Source organism: Papaver somniferum, chromosome 4 (genome assembly GCF_003573695.1).
Source record: "Papaver somniferum cultivar HN1 chromosome 4, ASM357369v1, whole genome shotgun sequence".
NCBI classification, from domain to species: domain Eukaryota; kingdom Viridiplantae; phylum Streptophyta; class Magnoliopsida; order Ranunculales; family Papaveraceae; genus Papaver; species Papaver somniferum.
In genome coordinates, this window is record NC_039361.1 from 139813959 (window position 1) to 139834085 (window position 20127).

Below are 20127 nucleotides of genomic sequence, written 5' to 3' on the forward strand. Positions count from 1 at the left end.
TTCAATAATAGTTCAAGGCAAATAATCATATAATTATAGCAAATAAAAAGATAAAATAGAATATACCACTTTTTGTTGGAAAAATAGCTTCCTCTATCGCCTCAGCAATGGGGTTTAGCTCCTCATATTAATCATGATCTCAAAATGTGTGTTTGTTGCTCAAAAGATGATTAAAAGAGTGAAAAGTAATAACACAGACTGTTTGCAACAGTGTATTGGTGTTGCAAAACAGCTGTTACAATGGAACTGTTACAAAAAAACTGTTGCTTTGTCGCTGATTTTAAGACCCTAAAATAAGACTGCCCTGAACAGCTTAATGTTCTTCAGCTGTTAAACAACGACACTGTTCTGCAACTGTTTACCGAGCGTCAATGTTCTTCGCGTTCTTCTTTTTCAGCAGCAGCAGAAACAGAGTTTGGTAAAGCTCTGATTTCTTCTTCTCTGGCTCTCCTTAGGTTCCCAAACTCTCGACACCTCTTCTATATGACCCAAGAAATCTATATATATCAAAAATATCGATTAAATCTCTCCCAAATCTTCCAAAATCTCTTTCTTTCTCTTCACGGCCAAGTTGCGGCAATTTCTTATTTTAGGATTTCTACGCGTTTCTGAGCTTTCCTTTTTATCTGAACTCTTCCGTAGATAGATACAAATCTTTGGGAAGGTTTACAGGGTTTTAATCTCTCTAAAATTCCCTAAAACAGGTCACACACGTGACTTTCCATATTTTCTGTTGTGAGAAAAATCCGTCGATTGGGCCCAGTCTAATCGATTTAAACACCCATATCAGATTCCTAAACCCATAAGGAGTCTATCCTATGAAAATCAGAGGTTTAATCGACCTCAAACTCCTCAAAATCACGATTGCCAAAACTGTTCTTTAACTGCACTTTTTTCCCGCCAAAATCCTGTTTTTTGAATGTTGAAGATGGTTGCCCCTTATCCAGAATAGGGGTGCGATTAGCAACTACCTGGAAATGTGATGCCCCTTAGTAATTAGGTTACCCCTTATCCAAAGTGAGAGTCCGAATAGCAAATGTCCTTCGGGTGCTTTCCGACAACTTTTCGAGCCAATTTTTTCCAAAAATGTTTATTAGCCAAAAATACCTACAAATAAATAAAACACCATAATAAGTACAAAAATGAGCCCTAACAATATATAGAATCGAGACAAATCGGACACAAAGATGTGTCTATCAAATACCCCCAAACCTATAATTTGCTAGTCCTCGAGCAAAAATAAAATAGAAATAAAATCCTAACTCACTGTCGCAGGCATCGTCGATTGCATTTAGCGTATGCAATAAGACTTAAAACCCCTAGGTGTCCCTAGTGGCGGAGTGTTGTCTCCGGAGGGATTACCAGAGGTATACCCACAAAACCTTTATACTCCAGACCCTAGCTATGTACACAGAACCTTGGAAGGCACTAAAGAATCTCCTTGGTTGGCATACTTATTGACTACAAGAGGAAGTACCCTGATGCGAAATTCCAATTGTTGTACACGAGTTTGCACTCAAGCATACTAAAATTCATATGAAGTGACAGAGCTCTACTCAGATAGTCGCACTATGGACATCAATATCCAGAGTCAAAACTAATCACATGGATAGATCAAGAAGATGGATATAGAAAAACATAGATGGTTTTGATGTTTACTAGGTGAACGGTGTTTCTCATATCTGTCTGAAGGCCTCCGCCAAAATGAACCTATCCTAATGGACTGAGATACTAGTCTGACTAATATCAACACACTGGCATATACAAGGGAACCAGTGATTGATAATTCTAACTCTATGTCAACACAACTGGCATATACAAGGGTTCCAGTGGTCGAATTTATTGAATTTATTCCAGTTGGTCTGATGGTCTGGTCTTTTTTTTTTTTTTTTTTTGTATCTCAATTACTCTAATTCACCCTAGCATTGGTAACAACTTGAATCGTGAGCCCCACCTAATCACTTAGAGAAACATAGTTTAAAAACAAAACAAAATAAAACAGAAGTGAAAAGGACTCAAGGAGATATGGTGAAACTATCATGTTATTTCTAACACCTGAGCTCTGTGCTTTTATGAATAGACTCTTTAGATGTTGCCATCTAGTCAGATTGGTTCCTCAACTCCTACAACAAAAATGCTTCCATCTACTTAGATTGGTTAGTGCCATCCTTAATAGGGATAAATTTCTAGGCTCTGGAGTTTATTTATTGCAACGAAAAGGTAACAAAAAGTTCTACCCCACCTCCAAACTTAAATCTAACATTGTCCTCAATGTTTCTAATCAAAGAACAGTACCAAAAATATAAGTAACATGAGAAAATAGTAAAGAGAGAAGTCGGAAAGATAGTACCTGGGTGAAGTGTAACCAAAAACCTACAAAAATATTATACAACATACAAAATCGCCTCGATGGTCAATCAAGGTAAACAGGGTTCTCCCGAGGGACCTCCTCAACATCACCTGTAGGAAAAGGCTCTAAAAAGGGATTCAATTGCTGACCGTTAACCTTCAAAGAACTACTACCATCTGGTGTCTCAATCTCAATAGCGCCATGAGGAAAAACAGTACGGACCACAAAAGGACCGGTCCACCGAGAGCGCAACTTCCCGGGGAATAGATGCAAACGAGTGTGATACAAAAGAACTTTTTGACCTGGAGAAAATGACTTTCGTAAAATATCATGTACAAGTTTCATTTTGTTTTTATACTCCTTAGCACTATCTTATGCATCTCTACGAATCTCGTCCAACTGATTGAGCTGGAGCTTTCTTTGAGCTCCTGCCTTGTCAAGTGAAAAGTTTAAGTTCTTAATAGCCCAATAGGCTCGATGTTCTAACTCAACAGGCAGGTGACATGCCTTGCCAAACACTAAACGATAAGGTGACATTCCAATGGGTGTCTTAAACGCAGTACGGTAAGCCCATAAGGCATCAGTAAGCCTCGACGACCAGTCTTTCCTATTTGGATTAACTGTTTTCTCTAGAATACGTTTAATTTCCATATTGGAAACCTCTACCTGACCACTAGTCTGAGGGTGATATGGGGTTTCTACTTTATGGGTAATACCGTAGTGTTTCATTAAAAGAGAAAACGGTCTATTACAAAAGTGTGAACCTCCATCACTAATTATAGCTCGCGGCGTACCAAAACGTGTAAGTATATTCTCTTTCAAAAACTGGACTACGACCCTGTGGTCATTCGTTCTACACGGAACCGCCTCAACCCACTTAGACACATAGTCTACAACGACAAGTATGTAAAGATAACCAAACGAAATAGGAAATGGACCCATAAAATCAATGCCCCACACATCAAAGACCTCAATCACTAAAATAGGGTTCAAAGGCATCATATTTCTACGGGAAATGGTTCCTAACTTCTGGCAACGCTCACAAGAAACACAATGACTATGGGAATCTTTAAACAACGAAGGCCAGTAAAATCCACACTGCAAAATCTTAGCAGCAGTCTTCTTAGCACTAAAATGACCCCCACATGCATGTTCATGACAAAAGGAGATAATAATAGACTGGTCACTCTCAGATACACATCTCCTAATAATCTGGTCCGGACAATACTTAAACAGATAAGGATCTTCCCAAAAGAAATGCTTAACCTCGGATAAAAACCTAGAACGTTCTTGCTTACCCCAATGTTGAGGGGTTCGACCAGTAACAAGATAATTCACTATATTTGCATATCAAGGTGATTGGGAAATAGAGAACAATTGTTCATCAGGAAAGCTATCCCTTATAGGAAGGGAATCACTAGGGGAACTAAAAACTAGCCTAGACAAGTGATCTGCTACTACATTTTCTGCACCCTTTTTGTCTCTAGTGTCTGGGGAAAATTCCTATAACAATAGGATCCATCTAATCAATATAGGTTTGGTATCCTTCTTAGATAAAAGGCATTTCAAAGCAGCATGATCTGTATAGATTATGATCTTAGAACCTAATAGGTAGGACCTAAACTTATCCAAGGCACACACGATGGATAAAAAGTTCCTTCTCGGTAGTTGTGTAGTTTATTTGGGCATCATTCAGAGTTTTGCTAGCATAATAAATCACATGAAGTAATTTGTTTTCTCGTTGTCCTAAAACGACGCCTATAGCATAATCTGAAGAATCACACATAATCTCAAAGGGTAGGTTCCAGTTAGGTGCCTGGACTATCGGGGCAGTAGTGAGTAAAGTTTTAAGCTTCTCAAAAGCCTCTAAACAAGCATCATCAAAGACAAACTTAACATCTTTTGCAAGCAAATTGCAAAGAGGTCTAGAAATCAAGCTAAAATCCTTAATGAATCGACGGTAATGCATGCCCTAGGAATGACCTAATATCTTTTACGGTTTTTGGGACCTGTAAAGTCTTAATAAGGTCAACTTTGGCTTTGTCTACCTCTATACCCTTTGAAGAGACGATGTGCCCTAATACAATTCCTGATTTAACCATGAAATGGCATTTTTCCCAATTAAGCACTAAATTTTTTTCCTTACACCTAGTCAACACTAATGTCAAATGATGCAAGCACTCATCGAAAGATGAACCAAACACTGAAAAATCATCCATAAAGACCTCTAAGAACCGTTCTACCATATCAGAAAATATGCTCATCATACAACGCTGAAAAGTTGCAGGGGCATTACATAGCCCGAAAGGCATGCGTCTATACGCAAAGGTACCAAAGGGACAGGTAAAAGTGGTTTTCTCTTGGTCTTCTGGGGCAATAACGATCTGATTATAACCGGAGTAGCCATCTAAGAAGCAATAGTGACTATGTCCAGCTAATCGCTCTAGCATTTGGTCGATAAAAGGAAGGGGAAAGTGATCCTTCCTTGTGACCTTGTTCAATTTCCTATAGTCAATACACACACGCCATCCCGTGGTCACTCGGGTTGGGATTAATTCATTATTATCATTCTGGACTACAGTGATACCTGATTTCTTGGGGACAACCTGAACAGGGCTGACCCACTTACTGTCTGAAATTGGGTAAATAATACCCGCATCTAACAACTTAAGCACCTCTTTTCGAACTACCTCTTTCATGTTAGGGTTCAGTCGACGTTGCATCTCCCTAGAAGGTTTGGAGTCTTCCTCTAAATGAATCTGATGCATACACACAGTAGGACTTATACCCTTAATGTCTGCTATAGTCCACCCTAAAGCTTCCTTATTGTCTTGAAGTACATTTACTAGCCTACTTTCCTGATCACTATCCAAATTGGAAGCTACAATCACAGGTAAAGTCTCAGATGGGCCTAAAAAACATACTTTAGAGTATCGGGTAGTGGTTTAAGGTCCAACTTTGGGGGCTCTTCTAAAGAAGGAATTAGGGTAGTCTCAGAAACTGGTAACGGTTCGAACCTAGCTTTCCATCTATCAGTGTCTAACACAGGGGTAGAATCTAATAGAGCATTCACCTGTTCAATAGTGCTATCGTCGTCAAAATCTAAACCAAAATGGGATAGACAACTTTCTAATGGGTCTTCAGACAAGATGTTTGGTAATGACTCCTGAACTAAGGCTTCTATCATGTTCACCTCCTCAACACATGTGTCATCTAGCTCATGAGGTTGCTTACTGACATTAAAAATGTTCATCTCCATAGTCATATTACCAAAAGATAAACTCATCACACCATTTCGACAGTTAATGATCGCATTAGACGTAGCTAAAAATGGGCGACCTAAAATCACAGGTATCTGGTTCTCTGGGTCAGGGACAGGTTGGGTATCTAGGACCACGAAATCCACTGGATAAATAAACTTGTCGACCTCAATAAGAACATCCTCGATAACACCTCGAGGGATTTTAACAGACCTATCAGCTAACTGCAGTGTCATCTGAGTAGGTTTCATTTCACCAAGTCCTAGCTGTAAGTATACATGGAATGGCAGTAAGTTCACACTGGCTCCTAAGTCAAGTAAAGCTTTTTCTACCCGGAAGTTACCTATTGTGCAAGCAATGGTAGGAGAACCTGGGTCTTTGTACTTTGGAGTTGTGGTGTTCTGAATGATTGAACTTACGTGACTAGCTAAAAAGGCTTTCTTATGGACGCTAAGTTTTCGCTTTCGCGTACACATATCCTTAAGGAACTTGGCATAAGCAGGAATTTGCCTAATTGCATCTAATAAGGGAAGGTTTATGGTAACTTGCTTAAAAACCTCCACTATGTCATTAAAGTTCGATTCCTTCTTTGTTGGTACTAATAGCTGAGGAAATGGGGCTCTAGGCCTAAAATCAGACCTTTCAGGAACCGAATTCACATCATCAGAAACTTTATCAGTCTCTTCAGCTACTGGTCCTGAGAGGTGAGATCCTGAGGGGTGAACTACAGTATGTTCACTATCGGGCATGGTTACCTTATTGTCTACAACTCTACCACTTCTAAGGGTTCTAACAACATTCAATTGATTCGATGGTTTTGCACCTAATTCATGAACTCCTCTAGGGTTGGGTGTGTTTGACTAGGAAACTTACCTTTTCTCTCAAAGAATCACTTATCAGACCAACCTGGGTTTTTAACTCGGAAATAGCCTGACTATTTTCTTGTCCTATCCTGTTACTAGCTTGTAGACTCTGTTCTACGGATAACTGGAATTTTGCAGTTTGCTGAGTTAACAAGGCGAGAGATTCCTCTAAACTTAGGATTTTCTTATCTGACTGATTCTGAAACTGAGCTAGTCCTGAAGGATTCTTAGTATAGCCAAAACCTGGGGGAGCATTAGAATTACTAAACTGACCTTGACTTTGGCCCTTAGACCACGAAAGGTTCGGATGGTTTCTCCAACCAGGATTATAGGTTTCTGAATATGGGTCAATCTTTTGACGGTTATCAAATCTAGTGTTATTATAAAGAGCATTGGCCTGCTCTTCAATATTCTGGCCTTCCCAAAAAGGCTCCACTCTACCACTAGTCTGGCCCACTTCTAAGGCTTCTAACCTTTTTGCTATAGCAGCAATTTTGGCATCTGATTCATAGCCTCCTTCTACCCTATTAACGTTTCCTCTACTTAAAAGAATTGTTTTCTGGGGTGCCCTACTATTTTCCCATTGCTGGGTTTTTTCGGCGATTTCATTAAAAAATTCCATCGCCGCATCAACAGTTTGGTTTTCAAATCCACCAGTGCATAGAGACTCAACCATGGTCGTTGTGGAATAATCTAAACCCTCATAAAGGATCTGAAATAGCCTAACCTTTTCTAAACCATGATGAGGACACTGGGATAATAAATCATTGAACCTTTCCAAATACCTATATAAAGATTCTCCCTCTTGTTGTGAAAATGTGCATATTTGCGTCCTAATAGACGATGTTTTGTGCCTAAGGAAGAACTTATTGAAAAAGGCAGATGTAAGTTGTTCATATGTCTCAATTGACTCGGAGTCCAAACTATACAGCCAAGACTTGGCCTTATCTTTCAGGGAAAATGGGAATAACCTAAGTTTCAAAGCATCATCATCTAAGCCTCTAATTCTTAGAGTACTATAAATTTCCTCAAAATCCCTAACATGGTAATAAGGGTTTTCATTTTCTTTCCCTAAAAAGATTGGGAGCATCTGTAAGGTCCCAGGTTTCAGTTCATAGGGTGCCTCTGTTTCAGCTAACTTAATACACGAAGGACGGGTAGTCCTAGTTGGATTCAACAAAGCTTTCAAAGTTGCCATTTCTGGCGCTATCGGAGCACAAGGGATTCTCTCCTCAGTCAAATAAAAATTCAAAAACAGAATCTTCAAAAGCCGGACTTTCTAGATTAAGGTAATCGAGACGCTTCGAACTACTAGGTTTCTCTTTAACAAATCTACCTAGTGCGTCTCTTTTACGTTCAGGCATACAATAGAATTTTCTAAATTGGAAGGGTAAGCAAACACAGATCAAGGCCGACTCAACCAAATCAAACCTATTGATTTCTAGCAAACAAAAATCATGATGGCTCCACTTAGATTGTTTCTAGACCAGCTTCTAATCCTTCGAACGGGAATTCGTTACTATTTAAGCAAATCCCTCTAGAATCAATCTGAGTTAACGTAAGTTGAATAGAGGCGAGGGAAGCTCGGTGGAGCTTTGATACCCAAGGCCTCACCGGTATTATAAGGCGGAGCAGTCACGCATTCAACTTACAGAAACCGTCAAGAACTTCGAAGTATGCTTAAAAGAGTAACCAATATTTTTCGAATGACTTTCCTGTTAAGCTCGTTACCCTATCGGTCTCGTTCTAGTCAAAATTTTAAGCTTAGGTTCGCGTAGGTTACGTGTTCCTAAATCGGGCAAGAAGAGAACGGTGATGAAATCCGAACCCTTATCTTGTCTGGCCGGGCCTTGCCCTTTACTAGAAAAATAAATGTCCGTATTCAGTCCTCCACATATATGCATACGAAGGAGTCCAGTAACTCACTGACAGGGGATTCGCGAGTGTTTAGAATCTTACCTCCCGTTCTAGACGGGGGATGAATCGGTTGTAGTCGACTCGGGCCACTGACTCCGATGTCTAGTGTACGAACCCAAGGTGCAGAGACAATATCGTAATTGTCCTCCTTCTCAGCAAACCGTTTATATTTAAAGTACCCTTCCGTAGGGTAATAAAAAAAATGTCCCAAAGTCCAAAAGTCCAAAAGTCCAAAAAAATAAAGAAAAATTACAAAAATAATAAACCCTAATACAGTTTTTTTTTTTAAATAAAATAAACAAACCCTAAACTAAAATTGTATAAAATAAAATTGTCTTATTTTCTATTCTTTTTGCTTTAATCTTTAGCTCCAAGTCTTTATAAAATCACCAAACTCCTTGGCTCAATTATCTTTATGATCCAGAACCTGTAGACACAAGATAAATACCCAAAAACATAAAAAAGGACAAAAATAATAAAAATAAATAAAAATAAAATAAATCTAAAACCCTAAAAACAAATCCGCGTCGGCGGCGCCAAAAATTGATGTGATTTGTAGATAGTGGTAAAAGTGGTTCGATTCTCAGACTTGTAAAGGATATTAATTAGACTTAAATTCTAATATTAAAATAGAAAACTCACTAAAAATTATAGCAAACTCAATCAAAGATGATATCAATACTAAAAGAAATACTGAGGCTAAGATTCCACTATTTTCCAAGTTCAAAGTGATTAAACCAATACTTATATTTATGCAATTTTCTTGTTTAATTTGATTCTAAAATATTGCAACAAGTAGATTTTCAAAAGTAATAATTGTAAATACCAAGTATGAAGCATCAAAAGTCTTAAAACTAAACATACTCCATCAAAATAGATCACAATCACTCAAGTAAAAATCATATTCAATAATAGTTCAAGGCAAATAATCATATAATTATTGCAAATAAAAAAATAAAATAGAATATACCACTTTTTGTTGGAAAAATAGCTTCCTCTATCGCCTCAGTAATGGGGTTTAGCTCCTAATATTAATCATGATCTCAAAATGTGTGTTTGTTGCTCAAAAGATGATTAAAAGAGTGAAAAGTAATAACACAGACTGTTTGCAACAGTGTATTGGTGTTGCAAAACAGCTGTTACAATGGAACTGTCACAGAAAAACTGTTGCTTTTTCGCTGATTTTAAGACCCTAAAATAAGACTTCCCTGAAAAACTTAATGTTCTTCAGCTGTTAAACAACGACACTGTTCTGCGACTGTTTACCGAGCGTCAATGTTCTTCGCGTTCTTCTTCTTCAGCAGCAGCAGCAGAAACAGAGTTTGGTAAAGCTCTGATTACTTCTTTTCTGGCTCTCCTTAGGTTCCCAAACTCTCGACACCTCTTCTATATGACCCAAGACATCTATTTACATCAAAAATATCGATTAAATCTCTCCCAAATCTTCCAAAATCTCTTTCCTTCTCTTCACGGCCAAGTTGCGGCAATTTCTTGTTTTAGGATTTCTACGCGTTTATGAGCTTTCCTTTTTATTCTAAACTCTTCCTTAGATAGATACAAATCTTAGGGAAGGTTTACAGGGTTTTAATCTCTCTAAAATTCCCTAAAACAGGCACACACGTGACATTCCATATTTTCTGTTGTGAGAAAAATCCGTCGATTGAGCCCAGTCTAATCGATTTAAACACCCATATCAGATTCCTAGACCCATAAGGAGTCTATCCTATGAAAATCAGAGGTTTAATCGACCTCAAACTCCTCCAAATCACGATCGCCAAAACTGTTCTTTAATTGCACCTTTTTCCCGCCAAAATCCTGTTTTTTTGAATGTTGAAGATGGTTGCCCCTTATCCAGAGTAGGGGTGCGATTAGAAACTGCCTGGAAATGGGATCCCCTTAGTAATTAGGTTACCCCTTATCCAAAGTGAGAGTCCGAATAGAAAATGTCCTCCGGGTGCTCTCCGACAACTTTTCGAGCCAATTTTTTCCAAAAATATTTATTAGCCAAAAATACCTACAAATAAATAAAACACCATAATAAGTACAAAAATGAGCCCTAACAATATATAGAATCGAGACAAATCGGACACAAAAATGTGTCTATCACCGTTAAATTCTCACCCGAATTAATATTACGGGTCATGTCCTCGACCACCCAATTAACTCATTCCACCTATTTTTTCTTATCAAATGCGTAAACTGTAATTATTTATAGATAATAAAAAAAATATATACATATACAAACATAATTAGTAGTATACGTACCACCATTTCCTTCCAATCACTTTCATCATCCCTTGATGTCCTTGATTTCGAAATCTCTTCCTTCTTGAAGTGTTTCCTTGCTTCCGGTTCCAAATTTTACACATAAGGATGAGATCACTCTTGATACCATTCCATGCAATTGTTATCCACATCAAAAGTGCCATGAGAATCTTCAAGACCTCTTATATTCATTTGGTTTACTTCTTTGGAACGAGCATTCCAATGATCGATCGACGGTGCTGGTTCATAGGTCAATCTGACATCTTTGTCCTTAAACTGGGAGTTGGCTACTCTCAGTCTAAAATGAGAGTCTTCAGGTACTATTTTCTGAACAATACCAATTTGACGGAATGTTCTACGAGGATCTAAAATGACAGACCCAATTGAATGAAACAAATGCCATATGTAGGTCGCCACATTAGAAAATACTCTCACCAACTTCATCTTCTCCATCCTCATCAAGTTTCAAATAAAGATCAAAAACACATCATCGATTGTCAAAGAATCCAATATTTTCCTCATGTCGTCCATTTTCATCTCTTTAGCCTTGTGTTGGGTCTCTCGAAAGGGGTATGTTCTTCTTGTAGATTTCTCTAAATCCCATTTCTTATCCCGAGAAGGACCTAAGCATTTAAAATGGTCGTAATCCCATGCCTACGGGAAAAAATAAATTATAAATAAGATATTATGCACAAAATATAGAAGTAAAAAAATAATTTCTTATATGGAAACAAAAAGATATCTGGGTAAGAGCAACACAACTTGTAATTTGTGTTACGTTCCACCTAGAAGCTTTGCAAAGATTTTCCATCACACTAGCAAGGAGGGAGATGCCCCGCGAGTACCTAGGTACCTCGTATGTTTCCGGATCGATACTGAGAGTTTTCAACCACTGCAAATAACATGCATTTACCTTATTTCCTGGGAAATCGAGAAAAAAGACGGTGCCAAGAGAGTGCAACAAGTAAGCTATAGCTGTATTTCTAGCTCTTGCTCCGACCATCACCACATGTCCACTAGCAGTCTTGGGGACAGAATCCCCAGACTTCTCCCTTAGACGAACCATGTTAATCTTCCTTCTCATATTAACTGTTCCAGGACGTTCACCCGGTATAGTGAATGGCCTTTTAACTCTAGGCAAGGCTCCGCCACCTATATCAAACTCTTCTTCCGCTTCAAGTTTGTCCCATCTAAGACAGTCTTTCGCCGAGACAAAAAGCTCTTCAAAAAGAATAGAATTGTTGAAACTCTCGAACCCAGCTTTTCCTTCCAAAACCAGACCGGTCATTTGATTTACATCATCGGGAGTCATAGTCATCTCGCCGAACGGGAGTAAAAAAATCATGGTTTCGGGTCAGAATCTTTCTATAAACCCAAAAATAGTCACATCATCATAGGTTTTCTGCAAAGCCTCGATTTAAGATCATAACCCCGAAGCTTTTACCAAGGCTACCACATCTGGATGCTCTCTATCCAACGACCAAAACTTTCCTTGTTGGTGCTTTAGCTTAGGGACCGCTTTATTCGGAAACTACAAAGAATATAAAATTTTGGTTGTTATAATTAAAAATCCATAATAAAATGAAAATAACATATATTAAATTTGATTTATTACCTTCGCGTCACATATCCTAGCAGCCCATGATGACTGGTAACCAAACAAGATGGATCTATTTTTTGGCTCACCCCAAGGTCGCACATTCTTATTGAGAGGTAAAAACTGTATAACATCAACGATTTTTCTTGTCGAGTATTTTGGTGGATACTTCTCCTTCTTCCCCCCCTCTATCACGCCTTTACCCTTATTAATAGCAGCACCAGCAACACTTGTTTCGACCAAGTTTTCTTCTACAATCTATAAATTTGGTTGTTCAAAAACCACATTTGTACTTCCTCCACCTTCATTTCCTCCATCAGTGGAAACTCCACCTTCATTTCCTCCATCAGTGGAAACTCCACCTTCATTTCCTCTACATTCACTTCCTTCACCCATGAAAACTTCACTTGCATTCACCTTGCATTTGCACCCAATGATTTTAATTGACGAGGTTGCGGTGTCGGGACATTACAAGGTGTTACTTCTTGTGTTATTTTCTTTCTCCTTTCATTTCCTCTGTTCAAAGACAAATAAGACCAAAAAAACAAAAGCAAATAAGTAGATACGGTTGGGAAATCTAAACATAACCAAACCGTGACAAAAAACACGGCCATGAAATATTTACAGTCCCAGATGCAACGACATTTACGGATGGGTTATTTACTAATCGACCAAGAAGTAAGACCAATAACGGCTAGGAAACAAAATTTCCGGCTTAGTTATTCAAATTATGGATAGGAAAATTCGAGCCATAAACACTACCGCTGGATTAATTTTCATCACAGTAGAAGATACGAATGGGACTTTCAGTTATCGACCAAGCCGTCACATACAAAACGGCTAGGAAAAAACATTTACGGTTAGGAAGTAAAGTTACGGATAGGAAAAACCTAGACGTAAACACTAGCGTTGAATAAATTTCGAACATAGAAGAAGATACGGCTAGGAATAACCTAGCCGTAAACAAATTGTTTCGGTTAGAATTTACAGCTGGGAAAACAAGAACTCCCAGCTGTAAGCGGTTTCAGAAACTGTTTTCTCAGACCTAAAATTTTCGAAGCCAACTGAATAATCAAAAAAAGCTTAAATAAAGAGTGGGTTTTTCAATACGTACCTTATTGCAGTCATATCAAGAGTCTCGGCGGCTGGTTCATCTCCTTCTATCACTTGTTGTTGATCTTCAGTTTCATCTTCATTTGATGAAGTTGATTTCTCTGATTCTGGAGGAGGTATATTCAATGACGATTTTCCTAGTTTTTCCTTTGTCTTCATGGTTTTCTACAATGAATTTTTTGTTATCGATGATTAATCATTTTATAGAAAAGAAGAAACAAAGGAAAAAAGAAGCGGAAGAGGAGAGGAGAGGAGAGGAGAAGAAGGGAGCCGACGGTTTTTTATTTATTTTTTATTTTCAGTTTTTTTTCTTTGTTTTTAATAACATTAATTAGTTAACATAAGGGCAAAAGAGAAATAAGTAAAATATATGGAGGATGTTTTTGAACTTTTACATATATTAGGTCCCCATATCCACGTTTTGATTTTAATTATCATTTTAAGCCCCCAAGAACGCAGCCCCTACGGTCCCAATAATAGGATTCTAAAACAAATAGAGAATGATTGTATTATTGATTTCCATGATTGTTCGATTATTTAGACAATAATCCAACCCTCTGAACAAATTTACAGTGTAATAAGTGTCATAAGTCGGTAAATTATTATCCTCAAACTATGATGAAGCCGCGATGCATAGTAATCGAGTTTAAGGGCAGTGCTTCCTTCCGGCCAAGAACATACTAACAAAAAAAATTGATGGCACCAAGAGAAAAGAAAAATATTTAAAAAAAAATTGTTATAAACTTTTTGTGTATCCGATATTGGTATTTATAGAGGATTTGTATATATTGGAAATGCATGTTGATCTCTAACAGATAACTACGGAGAATTATGGTAATTATGTATGTCCGAATTTAAATTTCTGTTTAAAATTAAGGTTTCGATGGATGCATACTGTTTCGGTATAGGGGCGCAATCCCCAACTCTGCTAAAGGGCTGCTAACTTCTAATTACCCCTTTCCACCAAAAGATAATTAAAATGCGCAATGGATGTTATTTCTAAACAATTGAAAATATCCAACAACGATTTCATCACGACTTCATCCCGTTAATTCATCCATCCAACAGATTAAGAATTTCCATGTAAAATGAGTGCACCTAGTGTCATTTGAGATTCACAAACCAAAGATTGAGTTAGCTGCTGCTTGAAAGTTGCAATTGGCAAACACCTTGGCTTCTAACAATATACAGTATGTAAATACAAGTACACGTTAGGTGGACTTAGTCTTGACTCTTGAGGACGGATGATTTTTTATACGCCAATATTAAATATGTCTAAATTATATTCTCTAACTAATAAAATATTACGAAAGAGAATGACACGTACGAGATATTTCTATGACGATTCGCAAACAAGGATTAGAGGCAAAATAAGGGAAAGAGTCGAGAACTTGTGTCAGGGTTCCCCGGGACTAAAACCTATCCTTGGGAAATTAATCTCCCCAAATCAATTGGCTTTTTTTTCTGGTCCACAAATCACAGATAACATAATTATTGCTCACGAACTTATTCATTCGATGAGAACTTCCAAGAAAAAAAAGGGTTTTCTAGCACTAAAGCTAGAGCTATCAAAAATCTTTTGATATGGTTGAATGGAATTTTGTTGAGAGAGTTCTCTTGGCTTTTGGCTTCTCGGATTTCTGCACTAAACTTGTTATGCAATGCATTTCAACAACCTCATTTTCAATCCTTCTAAATGGTTTCCCGGGGCCATCTTTCAACACTTCTAGGGGTCTAAGACAAGGTGATCCTTTATCACCGTATCTTTTCCTTATTTGCATGGAAATTCTCTCTAGACTCCTTGAAAGGCAATTGAAGACAAGAAAATCTCGGGTTTTCCAAATAAACAAAGATGCTCCAAACATATCACACCTTTTTCTTGCGGACGATTGCTTTTCTTCCACAAAAGCGTATACGGGGGAAGCAAAAAGTCTCTAAGAGATATTACAACTTTTTGGGAACATCACGGGACAATTGGTTAACCTTTAAAAATCTAGTGTCTATTTCAGCCCAAAAATTCATCCAAGACATGGAAAGATTTTAGCAAAAATAGTAAAGGTGCCGCTGATGACGAAAAATGATAGATATTTGGGTACACCGCTCTTCTTCGATAAAAACAGAAAAGCCAATTTTGAGCCTTTGTTACAAAGGTACTACTCTACGCTACAAGGATGGAAATCAAAATTGTTATCTCAAGCGGGAGGACTGTTTTAATAAAATATATTCTTCAATCCTACCCAACATATCAAATACAAGTTCTTGCTCTGCCGAAGGAAACTCTTGATCAGCTCGACCGCATTCAGAGAATTTTCTGGTGGAAGAAAGATGGGAAAAAAGGACAAGGAGGATTTATAAGGGCTTGGAAAAGTATATGCAAACCCATTTCTCAAGGTGGTCTAGGAATTAAAAATCCCCATCAATTCAACTTGACTCTCCTCACTAAACTTGCCAGCAGGCTGGTAACAGAACAACACCAATTATGGGTCAAACTCTTAAAAGCAAAATATTTCCCAAACTCACACCCTCTTAAGAAATCCAAAACTTCGAATCTATCGTGGATTTGGACCAGCATAAAAAAAGTATTAGAGTTAATAAAAGGTAACTTTATTTGGCAAGTCAAAAATGGAGCTTCGGTGAAAATATGGGAAGACAGATGGATTCCTAATGTGGATATAATCCAAAGAATCCCTAACTCTCAAGAACAGGCGCCAACAAGAGTACAAGAGCTAATAACGGATCAAAATAGATGGGACCAGGAAAAGCTAAACCAATTCTTCTACCCGGAGGACAAGGAAAAAAATTCAAGCTTTAAATCCAAGAAACCATGAACAAGACGTTATTAGATGGAGACACCATCAATCGGGAAAGTTCTCAGCCAAAAACGTCTATACTTTTTTAACCAAACAGGATATTGATAATAATGATTTCCTAGATTTCCCATGGAACAAGATCTGGAGAATTCAAGTCATCCCAAGAATCAAACTATTAATCTGGAAACTAGATCAAAAAGTGCTACCAACATCGGCGAGACAAGGTGCTCACAATACGGAAATTGATCCGTTCTGCCAGTTATGTACAACCAAGTGAAAGAAACGGAAGCTCATCTATTCTGTGGGTGTCCTTTTACAAGAGTCTTCTGGTTTGATTTCTCCCTTCATAACATTATACCCAGAAACCCTCACAACAACATTATTGATTGGATTAATGGTGGATTACAGAAGATAATTTGAGCCATAATCAGGTTAAAATATCCACTACAATTTGGTTCATTTGCAAATACAGATGCTCGGTAGTATTTGAGAAAATCCACCCAAACCCAGTCAGCTTAATAGAACTAATCAATAGTTTCCTAAATTCCACCCCGTCAGATACCCTTCAAAGCAATAAGACGAGTCAAAATAACATACCAACCAACACTACTTGGTCCAACCTAAACTCGGATTGGATAATATTCATTGATGCTTCCTACAAAAAAGAACACTTTTCGATGGGATATGCGTTCATCCTATATTCTACTGATGAGGAGACATTCATGCATCTTTCTGCAGGTTCGGAGTGGGAAACGTCATCTTTCCACGTGGAAGTAAAGGTCTTACTAAAGGCTCTTACATGGCTAAAAAATGTTTTTATCAAGTGTGTCCATCGTAACAGATTGCAAAGTTTTGGCAGACAATATAAACAGGGTTACTACTGAGTTTTCGTGGTCGGCAGAAAATACTTTGCAGGAAATTAGGAACTTTGGGAGATCTTCCTCAAGCGAAAGTGAAATATATAAAGAGAAAAAATAACAAAGTTGCGGACTACATCGCTAAGGAGGCAAGGATCAAAAGACTACAACACATGTCGGAAAACCTAAACCAAAAAGTTTATAAATCTAGCATTGATTCTAATACTTTTAGTAAAAATGATTTTGTAAAACTTATGTACTACATTTGCTAGTTTTTAATATATGAGTTTTTCCATAAAAAAAAAAGAAGAGAGAGAACTTGTGCACTCGTTTGTATTGTAGTAGTACTATGAAAGTGGGAGACGGTTTTCAATGGTGTTTAAGTGGTGGTGGATAAGATTGACATGATCGTCACCACCTAGGCCTTGGGATTTTCCAAATCGAACGGAAGTGTTTGTTCTGGCTGATATTAAAAAAAAAAAAAAAAAAACTACTTTTGTTTGTGGTTATATTATAAAAACTTTTTTTTTTTGAAGCATGCATTTATAAAAATAAGATTAGGTTAAAATTTGACGGGGTATGTGGTACCCACGGAGTCATGGTAAACAATTTGATTAATAAAAACAGGTATTGCCTGGTCCCAAATTTTAGTTGAAAAATTTCCCATTTGACTTTCATTTGCTGCATGGTTGACCAAACCATCCGCTGCTTGATTTACTTCTCTGTAGTTGTGTTGTATAGCTGCCTATGGAATCTGTCGCATCTTATTCTTTATTTATTCAATCATTCCTGTGATGTGCCAACGTGGGGGAATAGGGGATGTGATGAAGCGCAGAAGGTTCTCTGAGTCTTTCTCGAAGAGAACTTTTGGCCACTGTCTTTCTGCTGTTGTTCTCGACGCCAAGAGCAGAACCCAAGTTTCTGCAGTTAAGGCAGTCGTAATTCCCAAAGGTTGAGCTAGAGCTATTACCGTTCGTGCGTCGGAGTCCCTGCAAATGAAACCTACACCCGCAAAACCCGGATCACCCGTGGACGCTTCATCAATGTTGATCTTAATCCAACTCATGTCCGAGGTGGTCCATCCTACCGAGATTGTTGAGATCCTTTTTGTGCTTCTTGATTGGCTGACTATCGGCGAATCTCCCGGTAGGACCGGAGGTAAGGATTGTAGTGCCGCAGAATATTCTTGTTGTTGCTTTTTAGCCCAAGATAGTATTTTTTTGTTGTTGTTTGCTTTTGGATGTATATAAGTTCATTCCTAGCTAACCATAAGGTCCAGAATAGATAACAGAATGAGGAGATGACATATGTTGGTGCTGAATGTTGTAGGACTTGGGAGATGGCTGTATGAGGCGTTAAAGAAAATGTAGGGGTATTTTTGGAACTTGTTGTGGTTGAGGGTTGAGAAAGTAAAGTGTTCCAAGATGTAGTTGCCGTTGGACAGTGAATTAGCAGGTGAGCCGCTGATTCCGGTTCATTATTGCATCTGGGGCAAATGTCTGAGTTGGTCAAATGAATGTGATGAAGGAGAGAGAAGGTTGGTAGACCTTCATTGATTGTTTTCCACAAGAAAATCTGAATTTTTGGTGGACACGGTAACGTCCACAGAAATTTGGTGGGTGGGAGGGGGGGTATGATTAGGTTGATTATGGGTTAGACATTTGCATCTTGATGAAGTAGTGTATTTTCCGGATTTTGAATGTGGCCAGATAATTTTGTCTTGTGGGCTATCTTGGAGGAGGTGGATGTTTATGATTTTTTGGGCTACAAGATTTGGGAATGTGTTTAATTTTTCTTGGTTCCAGTTATGAGAGATTGGATCGATGACATCAGCTACCTTTCGGAATGGGTAACAATGAGTTGGTTCTAGGTTTGGGGAATGTGGAATCCAGTTGGCTTCTATTGGTGTTGATAACCCATTTCCAATAAGATGAAATATAAAGTATTGCATGGTAGGCACGATTGATGCCAATTGTCTCCATTGGGGGATGGAGGAAGATGGTATGGTATCAATGCCTTATAGAATTGGTTGTTGATCGAGATACTTTTCACTGAAAAGACTTCTACATATGGAGTTGAGTTGTTCGTGTAAACTCCAAATTCTTTTCATGAGAAGAGCCTTGTTATGATCACTGCTTTTTCTTATGCCTAATCCTCCTTCAGATATTGGTGTTGTTACCTTGTCCCATCCAATTGGATGAAGCTTTTTAACTGACGAATCATGTCCCCAAAAGAAATTTTTGGTGATACGATCTATTTGTTTATGGACATTGATAGGTAAATTTTGTGTTTGCATAAGGTGATTTGAGGTGGGGATTAGTGAGGTTTTAATGAGTACGAATCTTCCATCCTGGGTTAGGCATTTTGCCATCCATCCTTTAGCTTTTCGAGCTAATATTTGCAGGAGTGGTGCAAAGGTATGGTTTGATGCTCTTCCATGTTTGAATTGGACTCCTAAATAGATTGGAGGTTTTGAAGTTGCAGGCATATCAAAGAATTGCTGAATATTAGTAACCTTGATCTGGTCCAATCTCGGGTGACGAATGATTATTAATTTGGAAGTATTAATTACATGTCCCGCAGAAGTGCCGTAGGAGTGTAGTAGGTTCTTGAGATGAAGTTTACTTTGAGCAGAGGCTTTATAAGTGATTAAAATTTCATCGGCATACATTAAGTGAATAATTGGTGGTGATTTTTTTGATATGCTAAGCCCCTGAAACAACTTTTTATTTTGAAGGTTACCCAAATTTGTAGACAAGATCTCTGCACATATTATGAAGATATACGAAGATAGCGCGTCCCCTTGCCTAATACCTCTAATTGGGATGATATATCTATGTGGTGTACCATTGATGTTGATTGAGTATGTAACAGTTGTGACACATAACATGATATAGTCTATAAATATTATCGGAAATCCTAGTTTGCAGAAGGCGGTTTTGATGAATCCCCAATCTAACCGGTCATAGGCTTTTTGGATATCTAATTTGAGTGCTATGTTTAGGTCTTTGGTGAGGCTTGATGTTTTTATATGATGGAATAGCTCTCCCGTGATTGCTATGTTATCATAAATTGATCTTTGCGGCACGAAGGCA

At 38.0% G+C, this 20127-nt stretch overlaps 1 pseudogene; it reads left to right on the top strand.

Annotated features, from left to right (window-relative positions):
- The first annotated feature begins 7207 nt into the window (after window positions 1-7207).
- On the top strand, window positions 7208-7307 carry LOC113276787 (annotated as a pseudogene).
- Window positions 7308-20127: the final 12820 nt, after the last annotated feature.